We start from the raw sequence: 25,307 nt of genomic DNA on the forward strand, positions 1-25,307 counted from the left end.
AAGAACAGATACGCAGAACGAATAATAATAAAAAAATTTGAATAAAATAACAGAGCAGCTCCAGGACGATGCAGACGTTAAAAGGAGAGCAAAGCTAATTAAGAACAGAGGGGACTAATTAATGAAAAAGAGGTAATTAAAGACTAAAGATGGGGATGGATGAATGGATGAATGGATGGAAAGCGAGAAGGGCTCCTTGACATATTAAAAAATTATGTCTTTTATGTTACTTTAACATCTCAGTTACATTCTGGAAGCACCAAACATTAGTCTACAGTCCAACCCCATCCAAACCGTATGCGGAGAGGACCGCCCTGACGTGTTTATGGATGGATGGGGGGGCTTTGGAGACGATTGAAGCCGATGACCTCGCGGGTGGAAGAGGCCGCTGACCACATTCTGATGCTTCCCAACTAATGATCCCCCATCGCAGGCAGTGTGCAGGTAAATAGGAAAGGTGAATGTCGATTGGCGGCATAATGACTTTCAGCACGCGCTCAGCCTGCCTAAAAGGCTGCGTTGGGGCTCTCAGCTGAGGTCCAAGTGAACCACATCCTGGGGGTAAATCCTTAATCCTTAACGTGGTGAAAGCAGAGTAAAATGGCCGCCTACTTCTACTCCACCCACATTCCACTGACAGCAACAACCTGTACAACAGAACAACAATACTAATAACCGGAGTAATTAATGAATGAAACTTATTTCTTTTAACACATGTTAATAGTCAGATACTGTATGTGCAGATGTTTTTCGAACAAGCAAGTAGAAAGCAAGATGGTAAAGAGGTTTGGGCTGGTCCATAATAAAAGGTCTTGATTTTAAGAACCAGTCTTTTTGATTTAGTTTTACATTTGATGCAACCAGCAACTGCTGTGTCCTCTGTGTAAGGAGGTTGTGTAAGGAGCAAACGGTCAGAGTTCACTGAAATGTCACCACAGCCTCTCTCAAGTTGTGCATCTGGGTAAAACTGTGAAATAAACCAATTTTATGTTACATTAGCTAAACTTTCCAAAATGGATCATGGCAAACAATTATCCTTCATTGTTAAGTATTCATGTAATATATTAATTTTAAAGTACGGTCTAAGAAAGCAATTCGGAGCCAACACAGCCGAGGCCAGTTGGTTGGAGCTATGACTCATGGCTCATGAAACTGAATAGACTTGAAGCCAATGCAAAAGACATGCATGGTGAAACCAAAGCAGTGACTTCACTGAGTAACTTCACAGCCCAGACACCAAGCTCCTCTCTCAAACCTCAGAAGACGGACATGGGACACCTCACTTGGATACACAACCATGCATGATCGTATGAAGGATGAGGATTTTGAATCCTCCTTGAAAATTTTTTAATTTTCTCAGGATCTTCTCAGTCTCTTCCTTCCTACAATACATTTACATTTATGGCATTTATCAGACACCCTTATCCAGAGCGACTTACAATCAGTAGTTACAGGGGACAGTCTTGTCTTGCTTGTCTTGTCAATGGCAGTAATTGGAACCTGGGTCTTCAGGCCTCTATATCCAGGGTGGGCCATTTATGTGGATAATGGATGGTGATATTAACGTCCTGTTTGTGGCACATTAGTATATGTGAGGGGGCAAACTTTTCAAGATGGGTGGTGATCATAGTGGCCATTTTGAAGTCGGTCATCTTGGATCCAACTTTTGTTTTTTTTTCAATTGGAAGAGGGTCATGTGACATCAAATTTATCGGTAATTTCACAAAAAAATGGTTTTAACGTAACTTTATTCTTTCATGAGTTATTTACAAGTTTCGGACCACTTGTGTAAAATGTGTTCAATATCACCAACCATTCCCATTTTATTAAGGTGTATCCATATAAATGGCCCACCCTGTATATTCAATATGTGCATTTTATTGTAAATAAATGGGAAAATTATTCCTTATTCTGAAAGTAGTGTTTTACCACTATGGTATTAGGCAATCTCAATTTTTTTGATTCTGCTCCTAGCAGTGTATTCGATTCTCAGATACCAATCGATTCATTTTTGTATCGATTTCAATAACAATTAGCCCTTGTATTGATACTTGAATTCTAGTTTTGCATCTTGCAGTTCATGGAAACTGCTGGCAAACTACAATCTTCAACAGGCATTGCAGTGAAAAGCCCCACCCCCAGCTACCAGTGTTTTAAACATGGCAGCGGCAAAAGCAGCTCCAGCATTAATTCTGCAGCACAGAGCTTGTTAGAAAATGTAAAAAGTGCCCTCTCCGGAAGTATTTTGATTATCAACCAGTTGAATGGGGAAAAAGCAAAAGATTTGGACAAGTCATTTGCAAGAAGTGCTTTAAAGTTCTGGTGGCCAAAGCGAGCAGCAGGACAAATTTAGTAAAGCATTTGAAACACTCAGAAATATATGCGGCGTTTTGAGAGTGGAGTAAAGTTGTTCAAAGGTAAAATTAATATTGTTATAAGTAAACTATAACAATGGCTGAGTCTTCCATTCACTCCGCATTTTACAATTATGTAATGGCACAACACGCATTATGGATGTTAGAAAATATCGATAAATATATTACATGATATTTTATTGATACAGGTACATTAAATAGAGATATTTTAATATACAAATTTAGTCCACCATTTGGTGCAGTTGAACGTTTTCTTTAGTGAGGTCAGCAGAGATGAGACTACAGCCTCCAGTCCTGTAGATGGCGCTGTACAGCTGGGTACTTTGAATTACTGCTTGAAATTTCAGGCAAGTGAACTGTAGAATACAGCAATATGTACAGTATCACAATGTATCGTGATACGCATCATATATTGTGAGATCATTGCCAATACACACCCCTAATGCGCATACATTTTTCACTTCTGCTGCATGAGTTTGGCTCAAAAACATTTAAATACATTTTAAAGGTGACAGTATTTGCAGTCACTGCCATTAAAAGTGCTCCATTCATCAACACTCAGGACACACTGTTGCTTCTGTGTGACAGTTTTTTCTATTTTTCCTGTGTATTCTACTGACCTGTGCTCTATAAGCAAACCTCATTTCTTACTTACAATTATAAGTCTGCACCATGTTGCTCCTTAACCAAAAGAATGTGAAGTCCTACCATAGAGGTTGTGTAGCTCCCATAACATGTGATTCTCCTGCAGCTCTTCTCAGCATTATGCTACGCTCTTATTCTGAAGATAATACCCCTAAAACAATGAGGTAGGGACAGCAGCAGAAATAACCTGCTCCAGGCATGTTCTGCTTGTTCTGATGCTCTGAGGTGAAGTGCCCCTCGGGCAGCTTTATCTGTGATTCCAGAATGACTGTGGAGATCAGAGCAGAGGGTGGGAGGGAGGTCTGAGCTGCTCTAAAGATGAACCTTCACACCTGTCCTGCTGTGAGAGCGAGAAGGAGATGACTGAGCCAGACCTCTTTAATAAGAGAGGAAGGAGACATTTTCGAAGTAAAGCTTCCTCATGTCAGCACTGCAGTACTGAGCAGGGCTCCCCAAAGGATCTATACATTTAACTGGAGAAAGGCAGGAGGGATCCCAACTCACAGTGAGATAAAGAGTTCCTGTCCCCAAAACCTTTCAGCAACGTGCGGGAATTGAAAACATTTCACTTCGGACAAAATTCTAAATAATACAAACTTTAATTTGTCAGAGTACTTCTGTATTTCACGTGTATTCGAATCATCTCACCCACCCACCCACCTACCTGAACTTTAACTTACTGCTTACTCTAAATTGTAAATACTCCAGACTGTGTATTTTATTTAAATTTTTCTTTGCTGTACTTGTATAGTGATGATAAAATGCATCTATCTATCTATCTATCTATCTATCTATCTATCTATCTATCTATCTATCTATCTATCAATTGTCACGCAGGCACAAGACCATCAGAACTGGACCATGGACCATTCAGAAAGGTCTCCTGGTCAATTGAAGCTTTGTCTTTTTTTACCTGGGGGAGAAAAAAAAAAAAAAGAAAGAAGCAGTATGCAGACAAACTGGGCAAGGAAGTATGATGTTCTGGACACTGGATCTGCACCTATGTGGATGTTGGCATGTACCCTGCCTAAAAAGGTTCTTCTAGACCATGTACACCTGAATTCCATGATGGCAGTAACCTCTTTTAAAAGAAATAAAATGTCCTCGTACACTACAACGGCTGGAGGTCCATCTAAAACTTGCCTTCTAAATTCCACAGATCTGTGGAATGTGCTGGAAAACTAACTAAAATTAATGCACTTACATCTTGGGACCACATCACACCTATCTGTTCTTTTTGGTTCTGTAGTTTTAATGCTTTAATTTTTGTTCCTATGTAATCTCCCAACACATAAGACCAGATGGATGGATGGAATATTCTGGTTACCTGGAGGATCCCCAACTGTGGAGATACGAGGCGACAGACATTCGATGTTATGTTTTGATGAATTAATGTACCACTAAATGTCAGATGAAATGAGGAGATAAAGCTCCACTGCCTCTGGTCTCCCTGTCACAGGTGTGGTGGCAGGCCTTTAAAAGTGCTGCCGCCGTCTCTTCGGCACTGGAGATTAGTATCCATCAAGGGCTGGAATATTGATGGCCTGCCTCTTTTTGCATATTTACAGGCCTCAAAGACCAGTTGCCTGAGGTGCAAAACAAATTACATTTCCACCCACCCCCCTGCCGCACCCTCGCGCAACGCCTTACATTCAGATCAGGCGTCCACGACACCCTGCTCCAGCGCGGTTTGCTCATTGTTTGGATACCATCGCGGTCTAATCTTGTGAGGGTGATTTTGCTGGAGCGGTACGGGCGGAGCCAGGAGAGGAGGCTCATGGGCTTTTTAGGGATGCAAATCAGGATGCGCTGCCAGAGGAGCCGGCCAATCGGCTCCAAACGGGCTGGGAGATGGGAGGGTGCGATAATGCTATTAGATTAAAATCCAATCACAGCGAGAATGTTTTGCACTCAACAAACACTGGTGCAGGGCAGGGTATGTGCAGGAATGCTGAACCTCAGCGCCAAATCCTGGTATAGACGGGTACATCAGCAACATACTATTCAATTACATTTACAAAGACACCAACCTTAATGTATTATTGCCCAAAATCAATATAGTACGGTGCAACCAAAATTACTCACCGTGAATCACCTTTACGATATTTTGTTATGTTGCAACCTTAATCCAAAATGGATTAAATACATTTTACCTATTAATTCTACACATAACACCCCATAATGACAATGTGAAAAATGTGCCAAACCCTCCATTTTTTTTAAGTATTTAAAAAAAAAAAAAAAAAAGAGAGAAAATCACATGTATTCACAGCCTTTGCTCGATTCTTTGTCAATGCACCTTTGGCAGCAAAGACAGCCTCAAGTCTCAAGTCACTTTTTTGGGGGCAGTGGTGGTCTAGCGGTTAAGGAAGCGGCCCTGGAATCAGAAGGTTGCCAGTTCGAATCCCAAACCGCCAAGGTGTCACTGAGGTTACACTGAGCAAATCACCGTCCCCACACACACAGAGAAAGTATTTTTGAATATGATGCCAGATGCTTTGGCACACCTATCCTTGGCCAGTTTCACCCATTCCTCTTTGCAACACCACTCAAGCTCCATCAGGCTGGATGGGAAGCATTGTTGCACGTCCATTTTATGAAACGTTCAACCAGACTGAAGTTTGGGCTCTGGCTGGGCCACTCAAGGACATTCACACACTCTAAAAAACGCTGGGTTGTTTTTTCAACCCAAATGCTGGGTTGAGTCTGTTGTTGGGTTGATTTAACCCAATTTGGGTTGAAAATCGGTCTCGATCTGTAACCCAGCGGTGCTGGGTTGGGAACGCGGACCTTAAAGAGAGCACGCACGTCACGTCAACTACCTGGGACATCAGCGAGAGGAGCCGCCATTGTCTTTGCACCGTCTTTAGTTTCTGAGGGGCGAAAAAAAAAATTTCTGAAGGGCGAAAAAATAATTTTATGAGGGAAAGCCGCGGGGTTAGGAGACGGGCGGAAAAAAATTCTGAGGCAAAAGCTGCGGGTAGAAGGACAGAGGAGAATTTTTTTTCTTGCTAACTAACACTTGCTATGCTAACAATGCTTAATATCTTGCGACTGCATTGGGGCCAGCAATTTGTGTGTACTCACTCACACGGAGATAGGTAAGCTTTATTTTGCATATACAATGTTGTATTTTAGAAGTATACCTTTCTGTCTACATTTGTCTGTTTCTCTCAAGTTTGGACTTTTTATTTTAAAAGGAGTTTTGCTTGCTGCAACGAGAACCATTTTGTGGATGAACAAGGTGAGTTTTCTCTATTCAAATTAGAAACTGCTGGAACATTTGTAGTTTGAAACATGCATGTAATTATGAGGTCATCTTAAGGGAACAGTGAGCATTTGATACTTGCAGCAATGTGTTTTTAGAGTAGCTCTCTACTTATCTACATACAGTTTTGTAGAATTCAAATTATTTCAATGTAGGTTTGAAAAAGTAAACACCCACTTTCAACATATGCCAGTTTTTTTTTTTGCACTACTAGTTTTGTTTAAAGCCACTTTAATATGCTTTGGAAATGCAAGTACTATCTGCGAGAAGAGCACAGTTTTTTAAACGTTACAGGCTAAAATATGGAACTTATGCAAGAAGGAACTAAGCCCTTTCCTTGCTTGCATCAGGAATCATGTTTGTTCTTAGACGAGAGGAGGTTGTAAAGGATGAACCTGACATCAACCAGATGATCCAACGCTGGCCAGTGCTTTTTTGACTGAAAACCAGGTTTGTGAATGTGTCGTTTAATGTATTTTTTTTCTTATTTGTTTTACATACATGATGTTCAGAGAGGTTTATTTGTGTTATAAATAACTCTGCCTGAATATCAAAACTGAGCATATTTAATATTTTTCAGGTTTACCTGGAGTTTAACAGGATTGTTGGTAGAAATTTTAAAGAAGAGTTCTTTGGTGTTCTTGATGGGTTGTGTCCAATTTTGATGGAAATTTCAAGAGGAAGACAGGTCGGATAGAAAAGCAATTAGCTGACCTGCTACAACACAACGGTGGGTTGATATTTCTCTTTTCTTCTCATAATGATATTGATGGTTAGTTCAATACATAAACTGTTCTCTTGTGGTATTTCTCTATATGGACAAATAAACTGATATAAGATTTATTTCCTTTGTTCTACATTCAAGTGTGTTTTATACCACTTTGCAGAGCACAGAGCCAACAGCCATTAGATGCCTTGTCCTGAGAGGACTTCCAATAATTCTTGGAGATCTATGTTCTTCAAGAGCAGTTCAGTGAGTAAACCCTTTCTCCATTTGTACCATTCAAATATCAAATTGTGTAATATACCACCTACTGTCACAACATGAAAGACGCCTATATATAAACACACAAAATAGATTGTTTACAGTGCCTAACATAAAATCACATTAAATTACAAAATCTATAATATTAGATAATTCTATACAGTTGATTGTAGACAAATTGCTGTTAACCTGCATATTCTCTTTTTGTCATGTTTCTTGCACTATGTAGAGTCTATGGAGACTCCATGGACATCCCTGTGGGAATCCTCTATTATGAGGACAACAGTTCAGCAAGCCCAGCATTGCCATAACTCAACCCCTCAAGACTGGGCATCAACCGAGAGGGCAAGGGAAGCACTCACCAACCTACCTCAAGCAATGTGCTTCTTGTTTGGCTTAACCTACGCACTTCACCTGCAGCACCCAAAGCGCTTGAAAACACGTTTACCTTCATTCAGCAGGCAATGTGAAATTAAGGTAGAAGTGAGCTACCTCCAAAGGTTCAGAAGCTGAAGAATGAGCTAGCAGGGTAAGACCCAATTATGCTTATAGCACAGCTCTTCATGCCTGATTGTTGTACAATTACTTTGCAGTGATTAGAGCAAATAGACTTGCAGTTGTTCATTTTGTATCTGATTCTTCTTGTGCTTGATGTGTCTAGTATTGTATTATTATTTTTTTTTTACAGAGTGCACATTTTAGGAAAGTTGCAAGTTTATTTTGACCAAATCTGATCCTTACTGCATAGATGTTCTTAATGCCTGCTTTGTTGTGTGTTTCTTACAGATGACTCTTATATCTTAGTTTATGCATGATAAGAAAACTTTTTTTCATAACATTTACATGTCAAATTGTGTTTTTCTAAAGTTAATTTGGCTTCAATCTGACTTTATTCCAGAAACACTGTGACTACAGTTTGATACATTTTCATAAAAATTGTCTTAATGTTGAGGTGGAGATGGAAAAAAAAAGTTCATATGGACACATTTTTTACATGTTTTGTCATTAATAAAATTCCATTATTGAAATATGTATTGCTGTATAATTGTTTTTATTTTAGTAATTTTAATCACAAGTTTCTATATTAAATTTCTGACCCATTTTGGGTTCCATTCAACCCAGCAGCGTAGTCATTTTTAACTAATAGTTGGGTTAATAATCACAACCCAGCATGCTGGGTTAAACGTGTAACCCAACTTGTTGGGTCAAAATAACCCAGCGTTGGGTTGGTCCCTTTTTGACCCAGCGCTGGGTTACCAAAATAACCCAAATTGGGTTGTTTTTAACCCAGCAGTTTTTAGAGTGCAGAGTTGTCCTGAAGCCACTCCTTTGATATCTTGGCTGTGTGTTTAAGGTCGTTGTCCTGCTGAAAGATGAACCGTCGCCCCAGTCTTAGTTCAAGACTGCTCTGGAGCAGGTTTTCATCCAGGATGTCTCTGTACATTGCTGCAGTCATCTTGCCCTCTACCATGACTAGTCTCCCAGTTCCTGCAGCTTATAACCACACAGCATGATGCTGCCACCACCATGCTTCACTGTAGGGATGGTATTGGCCTGGTGATGAGCAGTGCCTGGTTTCCTCTAAACGTCATGTCTGGCATTCATACCAAGGAGTTCAATATTTGTCTCATCAGGCTAGAAAAGTTTGTTTCTCATGGTCTGAGAGACCTTCAGCTGCCTTTTGGCAAACTGCAGGCAGGCTGCCATGTGGCTTTTACTTTGGAGTAGCTTTCGTCTGACCACTATACCATACAGGCTTTCGTTCCTTTCACCAAACGTTTCTATTCTGTCCACAGAGGACCTCTGAAGCTCTGACAGAGTGACCATCAGGTTCTTGGTCACCTCCCTGACTGAGGCCATTCTCCCCCAATCACTCAGTTTAGGTGGCCGGCCAGTTCTATTGGGACCTTCAAAGCAGCAGAACTTTTTGTTTGGTTTGTGCTCTGACATGAACTGTCAACTGTGGGACTGTTTTCTCTACAGCTGGACTCCAATTAAGATGGAGAAACATCAAGGGTGATCAGGGGAAACAGGCAAAGAATACTTTTTTTATTCTTGTATGTATAATTTTCATGTTGTATGTATAATTCTGAGAGGGGAAAAAGCTAACAAAACGTGGAAAAAAAGTGATGCAATTTGAATACTTTCTGGATGCACTGCACATCTCATTGAGCTTTACAATTGACACCCCCAAAACTCAAGCCCTTTATGAACACTATGAGGGAGTAAAACCCCCCCCAAAAAAATGATTTTGTTCATGTACACTTATTGATAAACTAAATCTTCTTAATATATATATAAAAGAATAGTCTGGGAGGGCAAGGTGTGACTAGCCCAGAGGAAAAGTTTAATAAAACTAATATTAGTAACACAACCCCCCCCCATTATTTGCTGGAATAAATACGATTATGTAAATACGTAAATACGATTATCTAGCGAAGGTTTTAAGCAGCTCAAAAATCCAGACAACTCAGCTCTTGAAAAAGAAGACATTTTTGTTCACCTCAAAATCTCAGCGCAGCTAAAGAGGTGCACGCCCCAGATACAGCCACTTCTTAAAGTTAACTCAATTCAACAGTGTTGCTTGACAAAATGAATATTTTAATTGCTCTATGTTTGAACAACTTTACTCCCCTCTTGATACTCGGCGTATAATCCGGAGTGTTGTTACAAATGCTTTACGAAATTGGTCCTGCTGCTCACTTTGATAGAGAGAACTGTGAAGCACACATCCTTTGGTTTTCCCCGCTCACCTAATTGATATCTGAAATACTTCCAGTGCTTTTGCTTTTTTACATTTTCTAGCAAGTTTAGTGCAACAGAACTGCTTTTGCTGCTGCCTTGTTTAAAACGTGTCTCTCGCGGAAACTATTTAAAACTGGAATAAGTATTCATACCAGTGCTAATTGGTCATTTTTTTGTATCGATTGGTCTCTGAAAATATTTTTTTTACAAAATTACTTCATAATGTTATGGCTGATAAGTATATACTGATCTCCTTGGCACAGAAATAAGAAAAAAAATATCTATGTCTCAATTCCAGGGCTACATGCCTCCAGGGTCTCTTGGCCGAGAGAGTGGCGCAACAAGGCCATCCCAATTCACAGGCCTCTTCAAATGTTGCACAGAAATCGCATCTGTTAAGGCTCCGCCCATCCATCACAGGACAATGTAGCCCAAGGTTCAATGGGAACCTGCTACGACGTGTGCTGCAGACAGGACGTCATCCAAAGACTACAGCCTTGGACTGGCTAGGTCTACAAAGGCTTGTTTAAAGGATAAGATCCTGGATGTAACACAGCACTGAAACATGAGACTTACTGTTCTGGTCACTGCTGTAATGCCACATCCGTACACTGCCACTGCCCTGCTGGGGGCAGTATACGATACCAGTGTAAATGCTTATATAAAAAAAAAAAGGAATATTCTGAAATGCATGATATAGCGATGTAGTGCATTTACATTTGCAACGATTATTAGGGATTATTAAGTCCACCAATAAGACACTGATGAGTTTGTATATGGTAGTTAAATCAAATTACAGCTGAAGTTGTAATAAATATTGTCATCGTGGAATATCCTGACCCCATTTTCAGGTTTTGCTGCTTATCTCTCTACTATTGATGCGTACGGTGCATATTGATGCAATTAAAAACCGTGCACAAAGAACACAGTCTTCGGTTTAAGGGACAAAACCACAAAGAACTCATTTGTTCACAAAACATGTTCATATAGACAACATAGGGTGTGAGGTTTGGGTGATGCAAGCCACACCTGTACACGTACACACACACACGCGCATTATCTTGAAAAAGCACGACACCCCGAAAAGCTCTCTGGCATTTGATATGCTAATGGAAAATCATAATTACGTGGTGTGTGTGTTTGATTATGTTTCACACTTCTTGTGATTGTTTATTAATTCAGTCGGTAACAACAGAGCAGGCGCTCATTTGTAACCAGCACGTCTGACACCTGTTAGGCTGAGCAGAGAGCGTGAGCATGTGACCACAACAAGTGTTCTGGTGCACTTATTCATACTTGGGGTTTATCTCTGCATTGTTTTGTTCCAAAAAGAATAATGATTAAAAAGAACAAAGCACAATTTACAATAGGAGGTAGAGACATATTTCATTAATACTCCCTTCAGTCTCTTCACATCACTCCATCTCTCTATTGGACCCTCCCTTAGTTGATCCAGGTAACCCATCCGGCATCAACCCATGAGCATAATAAATGCAAAGGGTGAGAATGTGTGTGTGAGAGGTCGATGTATTTCTGTATTAGTTTTACACTTTTTTTTTTTTTTTTTAACAACCCACCTTAAATTAAACAAACACACTCATTGATGATTGTGTATTGATATGTGTGTGTGTGTGTGTGTGTGTGTCTGTGTGTGTCTATGATCTGATTTCTCTAGCTAGGTGCAGATTTGTCTGACTATGGGGCAGTCGTGGCGTAGCAGGTAAGGTGGTTGCAGGTTCAAATCCTGAACCGCCAAGGTGCCACAGAGGTCCCGTGGAACCCCACACTCTGCTCCCCAGGAGCCTTTCATGGCTGCCCACTGCTCACTAAGGTGTTTGGTTCAATACAGAGGACACATTTCATGACTGTTGTGTATCACTTTATGTTTCTCCTCTATGTACAGACTCTGCGTGCCAACAGGGACCCCAGCGCCTGGCAATGCACCCAGCCAGACAGACAGAGCAACATTAACATTTAATGTAAAAAAAACTGAGCCCTGCCAGGCTCCCATCATCAGGAGCCAACATGCAATCACATGTAAAAAATGCAAACCGCTCTCACCTCTCACTGCGCTATTGTCTGGATCGATGGGCAAGCAGGAGAGAAAAAAAATACTACGGTAAGAATCAGAGCAGAAGCGTTTCTGAGACCGTTCCCTCGTCTTCACAGTATATCACTGATACGTCCTGAGAAGAAGAAACATGCTGACAGTGGTAACCAAGGAGACTAACGTCTACCAAGGGTTGCTGCTATTGCTGTATAAATCAAACACACACACCACTGTCCATCGTTATAAGGTTATAAAGGGGAAAACACACAGTATAATGTATGCTGGACTGTGCAACTTTAAGAAATGGTGATAGGTGTAAAGAGTGCTATGGTTATTCTGCTTCAGCGTTCCAAGAATGGCAGCTCAGATGGTTGGATTTGGAATTTGTTCCCTTATGTCATCATAGTTCTGTCACGTGATACTCTGAATTAATTACATTTGAATTAAAAAAAACCCAACTTCCTGTTTGCGCCAAACATTGTGGTTGGTGAATGGTGTTGATGACGTCCTTTCCTCAACTTCTACAGGCCACTCTCGTCCTGCCCTCATTAGCATTTAAAGCTACAGACACCGAAACGGCGCGTCCTGGGGAATCTCATTGTTGGACTGGATCAAAGTGGCTGTAATTCTGTAATTAGGAGCTCACTAAGACCCATATAAAAACTTTTGCTTTCATAATAAGGGACCTTTATATACGGCCAATCTAGACCGCAGAAATATCAAGTAAAGTGCAGAAAAAAAAAAAAGCTCAACATGAAAAATAAACACATACGCCACTGGTGTATTTAGAGGTAGAATAATATGAGGTAGACCACAATCTGCGACAGCAGAGCAGCAGGGTGTGTTCAGGCCCGTGGCCTGCATGAGTGTGTAATGGGTTAAGACCGTGGCCCATGGCAAGGATTCTGACATCCTGTGTGAACATTACTTCCTACAGTGGCACAGGCATGTGTCTGTGTGTCAATGTGTGTGCCATGTGGGACGAGAGGACACAGAAGTAGCTCAGTGGCATCCAGGTTTCCTGCGCCTGCAGCGAAAGCACCTCTCCCAGCACTCGTCTGATTGTGTTTCTGCATAAAGTGCCGCACCGCTGACAAAGGCCAATAAATAGTTTATACGGTGCATAATGCACCGCAGCGAACCCGGAGAGGGGAGGTGTCCTCGCGAGGCTGTTTCTGCTCTGAATTTCTAATGATGCTACAGTTAACACTGCAAACATGCACACACGCAACGTGCGTCCGCACACATCGCCGCCAAACAAAGGATGCGCAGGCGGGCGGGCGTGAGGCCGTTCAGGCCATTCACGGGTCTCCTTTCAAACCCCACTTCCTGCTCAGAACCTCATTATCGGGAGTCCCTCCATACCAGAGTGGCACGAGACGCCAAGACGCAGCAGAGGTGAAGAGGAACATCACAAGGAAGCGCAGCTGCACGTGCCTGCGGTGTGAAATGCGGTCATATGTAACGCAGCCAGCCTGTCTGCAGACTCCAGTACGGTCACATGCGGGTTTTTTTTTTTTTTAAGAGGCCAAAATCAAATAATTGACATGGACATGAATAGTGTCAAGCTCTTGGTCATGGGACGCGTGGCGGAAATTGACAGCTTTGATTGGCTTGTAAAACACGCTGTAGGCATTTCTGTGCGGTAAACGTTAATAATTTCGAAAACGTGAGAAATGCCAGAAATGTGGCATGTGAACTTTGAAATGCTGAAATGACTTGAGAGCCCTGGTCAATGTAATCGATAACAGGACATGGACATTGAGGACATCGGCCACTGAAAACAGTTCTCCTTCGCTTTGAATTCAAAGTGCGATTGAGCTAAAATAATTTTTTCGAATGAATTAAATCGCAATTAACATGTTAAATTTCCACCCTTGGTTTAAACGCCATGAACCTGTTTGTGTGAAAAAACTGAAATCAAATAAACCTAAATGCTCAAAGTGGTGAGAAAAAAACCCACCTCATCTCCTAGTTTATGTTTCTCAGGCAGAAAATATATTATAAGTAATTTATTCCCCACTGCATTCGGGTCCTAAATGAAGACAAGAGGGCAGCTTCCACAGATTTACTCTGATTTATGTCAGTATTTCAGTGATGTGCATTGAATATGTAATTAAGTGTAACGTCACCCACTGCCTGGGATGCTGGGATGACAATAAAACTGAATCTGAACTGCAGGATCTATGCTCTTTACGTAAAGGTTAGCAGGTTCAGTGACCTTCGGCCAACCTTTGAAGCTAAAATCTGAAATGATCCATGGGAAAATCCATTAAGCCCCTCCCCATTTATTCAGCCTGCGACCGTCGCAGCTTCATCGCTCAGCCTAGAGAACAGGAAAAGGTACCTAATTCAAAAGGTCACAGGACAAGGGGTTAAACCAGCAGTCTTCAAGGTGGGACAGGAGCGGGGTGTGGCCTCCATGTGTGGTACAGTATGGTCTGTGTGCTCGGTGCAGCAGGCAGGCAGCATTCGGAGTTTTGAAGCGACTGGGAGAGAAACGGAGCTCCTCCTGCTCGGTTCCCCAGGGCAACCGGAGGCCGGGACAGCAGGATGCTGGGCCTGCCATGGAAACCCGATCCTCCGCCGGGCTGGAGCCAGGAGCCGGCCCCAGAGGCCGGCCCCTCCGCTGGAGAGAGCATTCCTGCACCAGCCCAGCCCAGCCCCCCACCCGCCTCCAGGGGAGAATTCCTCCCGCCCGGCCCTGTCTCAGGCACCTTCGGCAGCCCAGCCCGCGCCCCCTGGGGAGGGCGTGGGCGTGGTCGCAGATTTCAATACCCGCGCCCTAGATGGAGATGCCGGGGTCTCTGGGGACAATTCCCTGCAGTCCTCTCCTCTTTTTCTTTCGTCTCTCTCTTCTCCCGGTTCTTTCCTGCAGCCAAGCATCAGCTTGATCAATAGCACCAATTGCATCAGGGTCGCGGGCCGATCTATAGCGGCGGCGTCCCCGGCGCAGTGCAGTGGCTGAAGGTGTTAAGAAGGTCCCGCAGGCTGGCCGGGCGATGGCCGTCATTGATTTGAGGAGGCGGGCTGCATCTCTCTATGCCTCCCTCGCTCCTTTTGTTTCTCTCTCTCTGGGGTGTGGTCGTTCTGAATTTGCAGCATCGATCACACCTGGAGTCACCAAGCATGTCAACATGAGTGTTTTTATTTCAAATAAAATGTATAATCTTGAGATTGAATTGATTTAAATAATCCACCTCAAACAGATTAACTCAGCAAAGTCCAATTCTGTACCAAAAAATACAAATTGAATTTTTTAGCACCAAAGCCTAATGGCAATTATATTCATTTTTTTAGCTTCAACAAGGGGGGCGTAGTAAAAAAAAAATAAAAATACAGCATTGCAAGAGTAATTTGTAGGGCTGATTTGTAGAAGGACACTCTTCAGGCAGGTTTAAAAACCAGGACGTCTGCAGCAGCGCAAAATTAATCATGGAGAAAATTACGGACATGACATCGTCTGAAAGTGTCCCAAAAACTGCAAAGAGCCGAGCGCGCGCACACACACACACACACACACACTTACTTTTCAATCGCTATAACATCTCCACGGTGGTGTAACAAGACCTAAACCTACACCACTCACAACAAATTAAAATGAACCCTTTAACTTCTATTTTTTGGGAAATTTCCCCCTACGTTTTAGAACATTTGTAATACAAATATATATATATATATATATTTTGTTGTAAATACTGAACAAGTAGTTATTTATATTTTTTTAATGTACATTTATAAAAATATAAATGTACATTAAAAAAATATAAATAACTACTTGTTCAGTATTTACAACAAAATATATATATATATATATTTGTATTACAAATTGTTTCTTAGATTTATTGGGGGTACTTTCAGGACAATTTCTTGCAGTAAGAGGGACTTTTGAGGTGGAGTTGTGGGGAAAATCCAACTGGATTAATTGTGGAAGACAACATTGTGTGTGTGTGTGTGTGTGTGTGTGTGTTCACCCTTTCAACGTCAGCTTCACACAAATCAGCGAATTGAGGAAAGTTTGTTTTTGCAGAAGTGATGAAGAGGACACACAGGCAAACATTGTCAAATGACATCATTAGTTCTAGAGTGTGTGTGTGTGTGTGTGTGTGTCCTGCCTCCCTGCCGTGGTATTTTTAGCTGCCATCATACATCAGGCAGTCAAAGACACGACCTGCCAGGGGCTTCAGACCTACTAACACGCACCAGTCTTCCCGCCTGTCCCTGTACTGGTGTGTGATGTGATGTGTGTGGTCTAATCTAATACAAGGCAAGTTTTTCCACTGCCAAAACACACACGCGCGCACTCACACACACACGCACACAGTCCTCATGAGAGGGAGAGATTACAGATGGAGAAAACACAAGAAACCAGAATAAATGTGCATTAATTCTGTGAAGAAATTAGGTTCTGTTTGGTTTGGACCACAACATATTTTCCCAGTGTGTGTGTGTGTGTGTGTGTATATATGTGTGAGTGTGTGTGTTTGTGTGTAAAAAAAAAAAAAAAAAAAAAAACAGTAAGTGAGAGAGGAAAAAACCCCTAAACCTAATCAAAAACCTAAAAAGCATGCAACTATGAGAGATAAAGAGCAAGAGTGAAAAGATCAAGGTTTTGTGTGAGTGTGTGTGCCAAGCTGCTCGGTGCGGTGTGTGTGTGTGTGTGTGTGTGTGTGCGTGTGTGTGTGTGTGTGTTTACCTGTCAGCTGGCAGTGATTAATCTTGTGTTCGGTGAGATCGCTCAGCGACTCAAACACCTGCCGGCAGCTGCGGCAGCTGTGCAGCCCGGACTCTTCCTCCTCCTCGTCCTCCCCGACGGCTGGAGAGCGCTGCCTCTTCCTCAGACCCAGCCCCTCTTCATCCTCAGCCCTCTCTGGCGGGAATCCTGGCTCTGTGGGGTGGCACCAGGACAGGCCGAATCAGGGGCGAGGGGTCATTTTCTCGCATCTCATCTCTAGATTTTCTGCAGCATTTCACCGCGCCGACTGGTGTGTGTTACGGCCTCGATGTGACACACTTCTCTGAATAATTTAGCCATGTTCACAGGCGCCCGAGAGCTGCACACATCAATATCTGCAAGCAATTCCACACACACACACACACACACACACACAAACACACACACAGTAGGGGACTATGCTGCCTTCCACACATATTTGAGCCTGTAGGCCCACCCAGTAGGTGAGTCTGAAACCCACTCCAGCCTCACACTGGACTAAATAATGCACATGATAATAATCATCATCATCATCGTCTCCGTCTCAATTCTGCCCCCATTTAGAAACTGGGTTCCACATCTAGATCTGAGCACAAAGCGCCAGAAACCAGGAGGGCAGTTCGGGGGTCTGAGCACTCACACGGTGAGGTCACCTGACTCAACGGAATGTCACTCACAATGCACCCAATGCTGACTGTCTCTCCTACTGACAGACACTTCTAGAATTCTAGACGAGACAAAAAGCCCACCAACCGGAGAAAACCGCCCCTCCCCGGCCCCATGGACCCATGGGAACATTGCAAACTCATAGAGATTCTGCGCTTCCTGCCAGACAGGTTAAAGGGGGTCGCAGTGATCCGGCGGATTAGAGTTCAATGTCAGAACTGTTGTCCGGAGCATCTGGCTTTGGAGTCATTAATCCATCGGATGTGGACGTTCTCCTACCCGAGTCCCGTCTGGAGGAGATGGGGGATCAATGGCGCTGTAATACGACAGACTGCCAATCAGACGGTGAGCCTTGAAACGCTGGTGCTGACATACCGACTTGAAAATCCCTCAATCAAACAGAACGCACTCTTGCTGCCTATAATAATTCCTCTGATAACCATGTTTGTTAAACCTTCCTTAACCTCTTTGTCAATGACTAGTAATGGTGGGCATCATGAGCATGAATCCCCTCCATCTCCACACTGGCAATGGCACTGGATAAGCTTAACACACAGTGCCAGTCACCATTTTATAAATGGCAGTTTATTAAGATTTCAGTGACTGATTTAAAAACAACAAAAAAAATAATTTACTTTAATTGACGAAAAAAAAAATATATATATTTTAACCAAATATTTCATTTATAAATATAATTTGTGCCCAATCATTGTGTTTCTACTACAATAAAAAAATTTATTTATTTATTTATTTATTTGGGGGGGGGGGGGGGTCCTCTTCAAATGTATCAATACAACATGCTTGGACTTGAATTTAATGTAAAAGGAAAATTTTTGATTTTTAGTTTCACCTGGTATTTTACTTTTTTCTTCAGTTTTTCCCCTCAATTTTATCTTTGGGTCCAATTTCATTTTAAGAAATGCTAATTATGATCAGAGCCCATAATATCTTGCTGCAGTAATGTGATCCTCAGGTGTGAGCCGAGAGGGATGTTTTTATTCCTGGATTTTTGGTGGACATTGATTGATGGCATCAGAAATAACCTGCACAACATCCTACTCGTTGCCGCGGCAACTGTCATCGCTCAGCCCTCCCAGCCGTCGAGGCCTGGTGACATTTATCATTTCTCACCTTTCCCACGACGGACCGGGGCCGCTCGCCCCCACCTTAACGTTATTGAGCACGGCTGCCCTTAAATATTTATCGAGCTTTAATTGATGCTCTCTCCACCGCCTTGCCACCCCGCCAACCTGCTGGGTAAACACTCGCAGTCCCCCAAGAGGGAACCAGGGCGCCCCCCAACACCAACATAGGTCACGTCGTGGCAGAAAAGACAAGTTCTGGCGCAGCCGAAGGAAAAACCCGCTCACTCGCTCCAGCCCCGGAAAAGCGACGGGAAAATCAGGGCTAATGCATGGCAGCGGCGGCGCGTCTCTGATCAGGCATTTTGTTCTCGGGAGCCGGGCCAGAACGGGGCTCGCGCAGCTCGAAAGCGGGAGGAGATGAGGTCAGTGGGCGGGGCTTGGCCAGAACGCGGGGAGTTTCGACGCCGAGTCCAACAGACATGGACTCGGTTCAAACCCGCAGGGAGCGGGGGATTCGATGGAAGACCTCCCAGCTCGGAGGAGACCAGAGGACTCATCCTTCACTCCCGTCTGTAATCTTCATCTTCCTCCTTCCCCCAACCCCCAAGGCCAAATTAAGATTTTATTCTAAAACAGGCAGCTTCTGCATGTCGGCGGGCTGATCAAAGGTGCCAGATCCACTTCAGAGGCAACTGGAGGACATTAAGATTGAAAAACCTTTTCCTCATGGATGGAGGAGTCTCATTACAGGCAAAAAGACAGTAGGGTGAAAAAAGGAAACGTCTGAACTTCGGCGGCGCTCCAGTCTGCAGCTCTTTCCTGTCACTTTCGGCGTCCTCAGATCAGTAAATGGGCTCTGCCCCGTCTCGGGCCACGCCGGGGCGCAGATTCCGCCAGACAGCCGCGCATCTCAATAAGGAGATCTGCATTCTGAACGTCAGAGGGACATGCAGCAAGCCACCAAGGAGGGGCAGAGCGACGTGGAGAACTGGGGCGTCTGGGTGGCCTGTGACATCGCCACACTGCCAGCATACGGCGCAGGGTCCGAGTGGTCAGACTTGGACACGGAGAACGAGCCCCCCCGTTCTCGCGCTATCTGCCCTCCCTGCACGTGAGGGGTTGCGGTATCGAGCACGCCGTCTTGTCGCCATTAGTGCAGTTGTACAACAAAGGAAATGAATAATAGAGGCTGCTGTAGCAGAAGACTCTCCTTCCTCCCCTCTCTCTCTCTCTCTCTCTCTCTCGCTCGCTCCGCCCTGCGGTGCGGTTCCTGCGGCGCATTGATCTCTGCTGCACCTCTCTAAGATCAGTCCGGCTCAGTCCGCTCCACTTCAACAGCCCCGGCGCCCTCTCGGAACGGCGGGAAAAAAAAAAAAAAAAAAGGAGAGACCAGGAGAGGAGAGCGAGGGAGGAAGGCCGATCACGAGGAGCATGTGCTTATAATTACAGGCAGCCACCCAACGCCGTGTTTAACCCCCTCGCCACCTGCTCGCAAAAGACTAAACTCTTCCTCGAAAACGAAAGATCGGTCGCCGTGGATCAATATCGTGCATTTTAAATGGATGAAAACGTCTTGGAACAATCTGCAAACTTCGAATGCCACTCATGGCAAAATGTTTTGCTACTAAAAGAAAGATTCCACCCATGTAAAAATTTCAAGAAACGGCATTAAGCCTGTTATACACGTCCAAGTCGCTATATTCGCCACTATTTTCCACGCAGTAGAAAAGCGTGCATGAAAACGGACAATCTCCTTCAGACCAAATCTCATGTCATGAAGCCAATAATCAACAATAAACATACTTTCATACTTATTTTTACTTTTTCTATTTATTCCATTGGGATTGTCATGTCAAGTCACTTGCTCAGTTCGGACCACCACATGCTGATCCGCCATCTTTCACCGTTGACCACAGTAATATATGACGTGCACCTAGAACATCTCCACCAGCTCTACGTTGGAGACCATCACTAGCACAACAGGTCCAGTTTGCGCAGAACCCGTGGAGCATCCCAGATGCTGCATCTCTGTGACTTGAAAGAACAGTGGCTGAATATCAGCACACAGCAAACACAAAGATGCCATCGAGACAACAAACGCTCTCGTTACCTTCATGTTACATCATTTTGATACGCCGATGCTGCGTTCTGGGTTCTGAGTTTCCTCATCCTCCATCAGGCCAAGTCGCAACGCTCCACGTGCACAAGCTCAAATACAGCAGAGATGTTTAACGAGAGTTTTTCTGAACGTTACATTACTGTGCATCACTTCATCCCTTACGCATGCTCACCGAAGAGATCCACTCAACACTGTGGGTTTGACATACTATTCATACTCCTCTACTGTGGTGGTTCCCAACCTGTGGTTCATGACCCCCTTGGGGGGGGGCGCTAGAGATTGCAGAGGGTCAAGCACAATTTCAACTGAAGTTGCCAAAATTACATTTGTTAACATCCATATAAAATCCTAATCCCACACCCTATAGGATAATCAAAACTATATAATCCTGTATGCTATATAGACTCTATATTGCCTACAGTAAAAAAACAAGGAGAATAAGTGAAGTGAAAGTGAAGTGATTGTCATTGTGAAACCCTGCAGCACAGCACATGGTGACACAACAAAATGTGTCCTCTGCTTTTAACCATCACCCTTGGTGAGCAGTGGGCAGCCAAGACAGGCGCACAGGGAGCAGTGGGGTAAAATGGTGTGGTACCACTGCATTACTGAAACAGTACTTTCCTTATCAATAATGGCTTCATGCTTTTTTTTATTATTATTATTGCTAATGGATAATATGTGCATTTCAATTGGTCCACTATAAAAACAACATCAAGAGGTGTGGATCTTCACTTGTTTTATGATCTGAACTGATTTTGATTAAGGATACAGGCCCCATATTTGAACAAAGAAAAAAAAAAGGTTTTTTTTTTGCTGGATTGATTCAAAATCATCTGCTTTTGAATTGCAAAGCATCTTATTTCCCGCAGCTTTTTTACATGTTATTAATAATAAAGGCCTTTTGATATATGTTAATATACAGAGAGGTCGAACCTTCCGACCATGAGGTGTGTGCATGCAGCTCTCCTCCAGTTCTAGGTGGAGGGGCTCAGAAGTGTGTTAGGGATGGCCATGCGTCGCGGCGCGTGTTTGTTCGGTGCGCTGGGTGTCTCCCCGGCCGCTGGGCAGAGTCATCCATATCAGGTTTAAAATAACCACACAGGAGACCTGACCTTTATCAGAGACAAATGAAATAAGAGCTGCAGTCCGGAGCCTCGCTCAGACTGCTGCTGCTCAAGCCTGGCCTGGATTAGCGCGCCGAGCCTGCAGGCCAGAGGAGACGCCGGCGAGGTGACAGCGAGCATTCATCTGGCCTCGGTCGCTCATACACACACACACACACACACACACACACACACACACACACACACACAGCACAAAACAGTTTGACAACGTTGTGAGTGTTACCGTTTGCAATGGCACTCTGCCCCGGAGCAAGGTGGTCTTCAGTCACATGATCTTCTACTGCCAGGAGCAAGCGGGGAGGGAGGGAGAGAGAGAGATAGAAAAAGATAGTTAGAAAGGAGGGTCTGCTTCAGCACCTCCAGACATTCTTTTCAGGTTACAGAGTCCATTGTCATATTCTAAATACGAATCATCGATCGACCTCTGCAGCCCCAGCTTCCGGTTCAGCACACCTCCACGTTATAGAAGGGCCAGACAGACACTGCTCCAACCAATCAGCTCTGGGCCACCGAGACATTGCACCTGCTGCGAGTTGTGCGGCGGGACCCCGGTCGGACAGTCATTTTTCGTGCCGTCAGGTATATAGCCTCCCTTTTCACCTCAAGGAGCCTGGGCGGCCCATGACCCTGACACCAGTCCGTTGGCAGTCTAGTTACTGAGCAGCGCTCACCAGGAATATCCCACACACAGTGGTCAGTGGTCCCACAATCAGTGGCTGATCGGTACATGTTCATGCTGTTTATTTCTGTTCGGCACGGCGGGTATTGCATATCATTTCTAAAAGGTCTGCAAATGTAAGAAATTCCTATACGTATGTCTGATAATGTTAGTCTAATAATGGACTGGTGCAAATTAGAGGTGCACAATTTGTGATTGTAATCAATGCAATTTGCAAATTGTGAGTGTGCTTTTTACTACATTATTTAAGACAGTATATGCAGAAAGGCATCACTGTAAAATGTAGATACTGCTACATATTCAGATCCTTACTTATTGAAAGTCCTTTAGTTCTATTATTTAACATTGTGGCAATAATTTTATGTTTATTTCCCCTATTCTCTCTATATAATTCATATATACACTGCTCAAAAAATAAAAAGAACACTTAAACAACACAATGTAACTCCAAGTCAGTCACACTTCTGTGAAATCAAACTGTCCACTTAGGAAGCAACACTAATTGACAATCAATTTTACATGCTGTTGTGCAAATGGAATAGACAACAGGTGGAAATTACAGGCAATTAGCAAGACGTCCCCAATAAAGGCGCGGTCCTGCAGGTGGTGACCACAGACCACTTCGCAGTTCCTCTGCTTTCTGGCTGATGTTTTTGTCACTTTTGATTGCTGGCGGTAATTTCACTCGTGGTAGTATGAGACGGAGTCTACAACCCACACGAGTGGCTCAGGTACTGCAGCTCATCCAGGGTGGCACATCAATGCAAGCTGTGGCAAGAAGGTCTGCTGTGTCCACTGGCGCCCTGTGTTCTTCACAGATGAAAGCAGGTTCACGCTGAGCACAGTCTGGAGACGCCGTAGAGAACGTTCCGTTGTCTGCAACATCCTCCAGCAGGACCAGTTTGCAGTGGGTCAGTAATGGTGTGGGCCGGCATTTCTTTGGGGGGGCCGCACAGCCACAGAGGTAGTCTGTCTGCCATTAGGTACCAGGATGAGATCCTCAGACCTCTTGTGAGACCATATGCCGGTGCGGTTGGGCCTGGGTTCCTCCTAATGCAAGACGATGCTAGACCTCATGGGGCTGGAGTGTCAGCAGTTCCTGCAGACAAAGGCATTGATGCTATGGACTGGCCCGCCTGTTCCCCCGACCTAAATTCAATTGAGCACATCTGGGACATCATGTCTCGCTTCGTCCACCAACGCCACATTGCACCACAGGCTGTTCAGGAGTTGGCGGATGCTTTAGTCCAGGTCTGGGAGGAGATCCCTCAGGAGACCATCCGCCACCTCATCAGGAGCATGTCCAGGAGTTGTAGAGAGATCATACAGGCACATGGAGGCCACACACACTACTGAGCTTCATTTTGTTTTAAGGACATTACATCAAAGTTGAATCATCCTGTAGTGTGTTTCTCTAATTTAATTTTGAGTGCGACTCCAAATCCAGACCTTCATGGGTTGGTAAATTTGATTTCTATAGCTAATTTTTGTGTGGTTTTGTTGTCAGCACATTCAACTATGTAAAGAACAAACTATTTAATAAGAATATTTCATTCATTCAGATTTAGGATGTATTGTTTTTGTGTTCCCTTTATTTTTTGGAGCAGTGTATATAAAGCCCTAATGCCTATGTGCTGCATGTGTGTGTCGGCATCAAGGACTTGCCAGCAGACAAGTGAGTTTGAGTTTGTGGATTAATTCATACAGTAATTTGACATTCTAAGTGCCCGTAATGCTTTTCCAGCCAGAGGCGGACATGATAAAGAAACGTCACCTGCTTTGGTTAGCCTGGACGTGTCCACGCATCCTAACAAAGCTGGCAGCCTTTCTGAACGCTCCTCAAACGAATCTATCTTAAGTGTTTAGGCCAATTCATTACATGGCAATGGAGCCCTTTGTCCTTGACAATCGGAGAGGGTGTTATATACATGCAGCCATTTCATTAGAGACTTTTCCCCCTTCTCTCAGACTGGAAAAGTTCCTCTCCGAGTGTCAGGTGTTGAGAACTAAATGGATTTTAGCAGCAGGTAGAGAACAAAAACCTCCCACCTGCTCCGTGGAAAATGAGGGTCTCACCAAGGAGAGTCCGCACCTCGGCGCCGGAACCCCGCCATTGCGAGCGCAGCCGCCAGCGCGCCTCCTCAATCTACGCTTTCATTGTCTGAGCCCAGAGAAAGCCCCCCCACACACGCGCAAGAGCCGCTAGCCCGTGGTCTTCATTAAAAAAGCGGGGGGGAAATTACGGCTGGATAAGCGTGGTGGTTGGTGTTGGGGACCCGTTTGGACTAGATGGCAGGAAAGTAGCCCCCACAGCCCCAAATCCACCATACTTTAGATCAGGGGGGATCAATTTCAGATGGAGCAACCATGCTGACTTCACATGCATTAGTAATGAAAAAGGTGTCAATTATTTAATTTTCATCCATCTCAGACACATTCTCCCAGAAAAACGCAACTGAACCTCGGGGGCCTTCAAAAGAGCTTCAACCAAAGCCACAAGAACCGTCCAATTCAGGAGGGAGAAACGACAGGCTTCCTTCCAAACGGGAAAGTTTTTTGCAGTTTTCCCAATGCTCGCCTTGGCTGGACGTTAACAGAGTACAGGAGGGCTGAAAATACATCCCACTGGAAAGACTTGGCAAAAACCTAGAGAATCTGAGGCTCCGTCCACACCACAACGCTTTTCTCTAAAATGGGGATTTGGCTCCTGCGTTCACACAGGAGCGTTGCCTGCAATGGTGTCGTCCGGTGACCAGTTTTAACACCCCTCCACACCTGTGAGTGGCGCTGTAACTCCCCACTCTCGGCCAAAGTCAAGGCTCTAGAGTGTGGCCAATGTGGTTGCACAT

General features: G+C 44.0%; 1 pseudogene; it reads right to left on the reverse strand.

Moving 5' to 3' along the window:
- LOC114787901 (zinc finger protein 521-like) overlaps positions 1-25,307 on the reverse strand; it is a 52,716-nt pseudogene that overhangs the window by 21,040 nt on the left and 6,369 nt on the right.

This window comes from Denticeps clupeoides, chromosome 4, assembly GCF_900700375.1.
Source record: "Denticeps clupeoides chromosome 4, fDenClu1.1, whole genome shotgun sequence".
Lineage (NCBI taxonomy): Eukaryota > Metazoa > Chordata > Actinopteri > Clupeiformes > Denticipitidae > Denticeps > Denticeps clupeoides.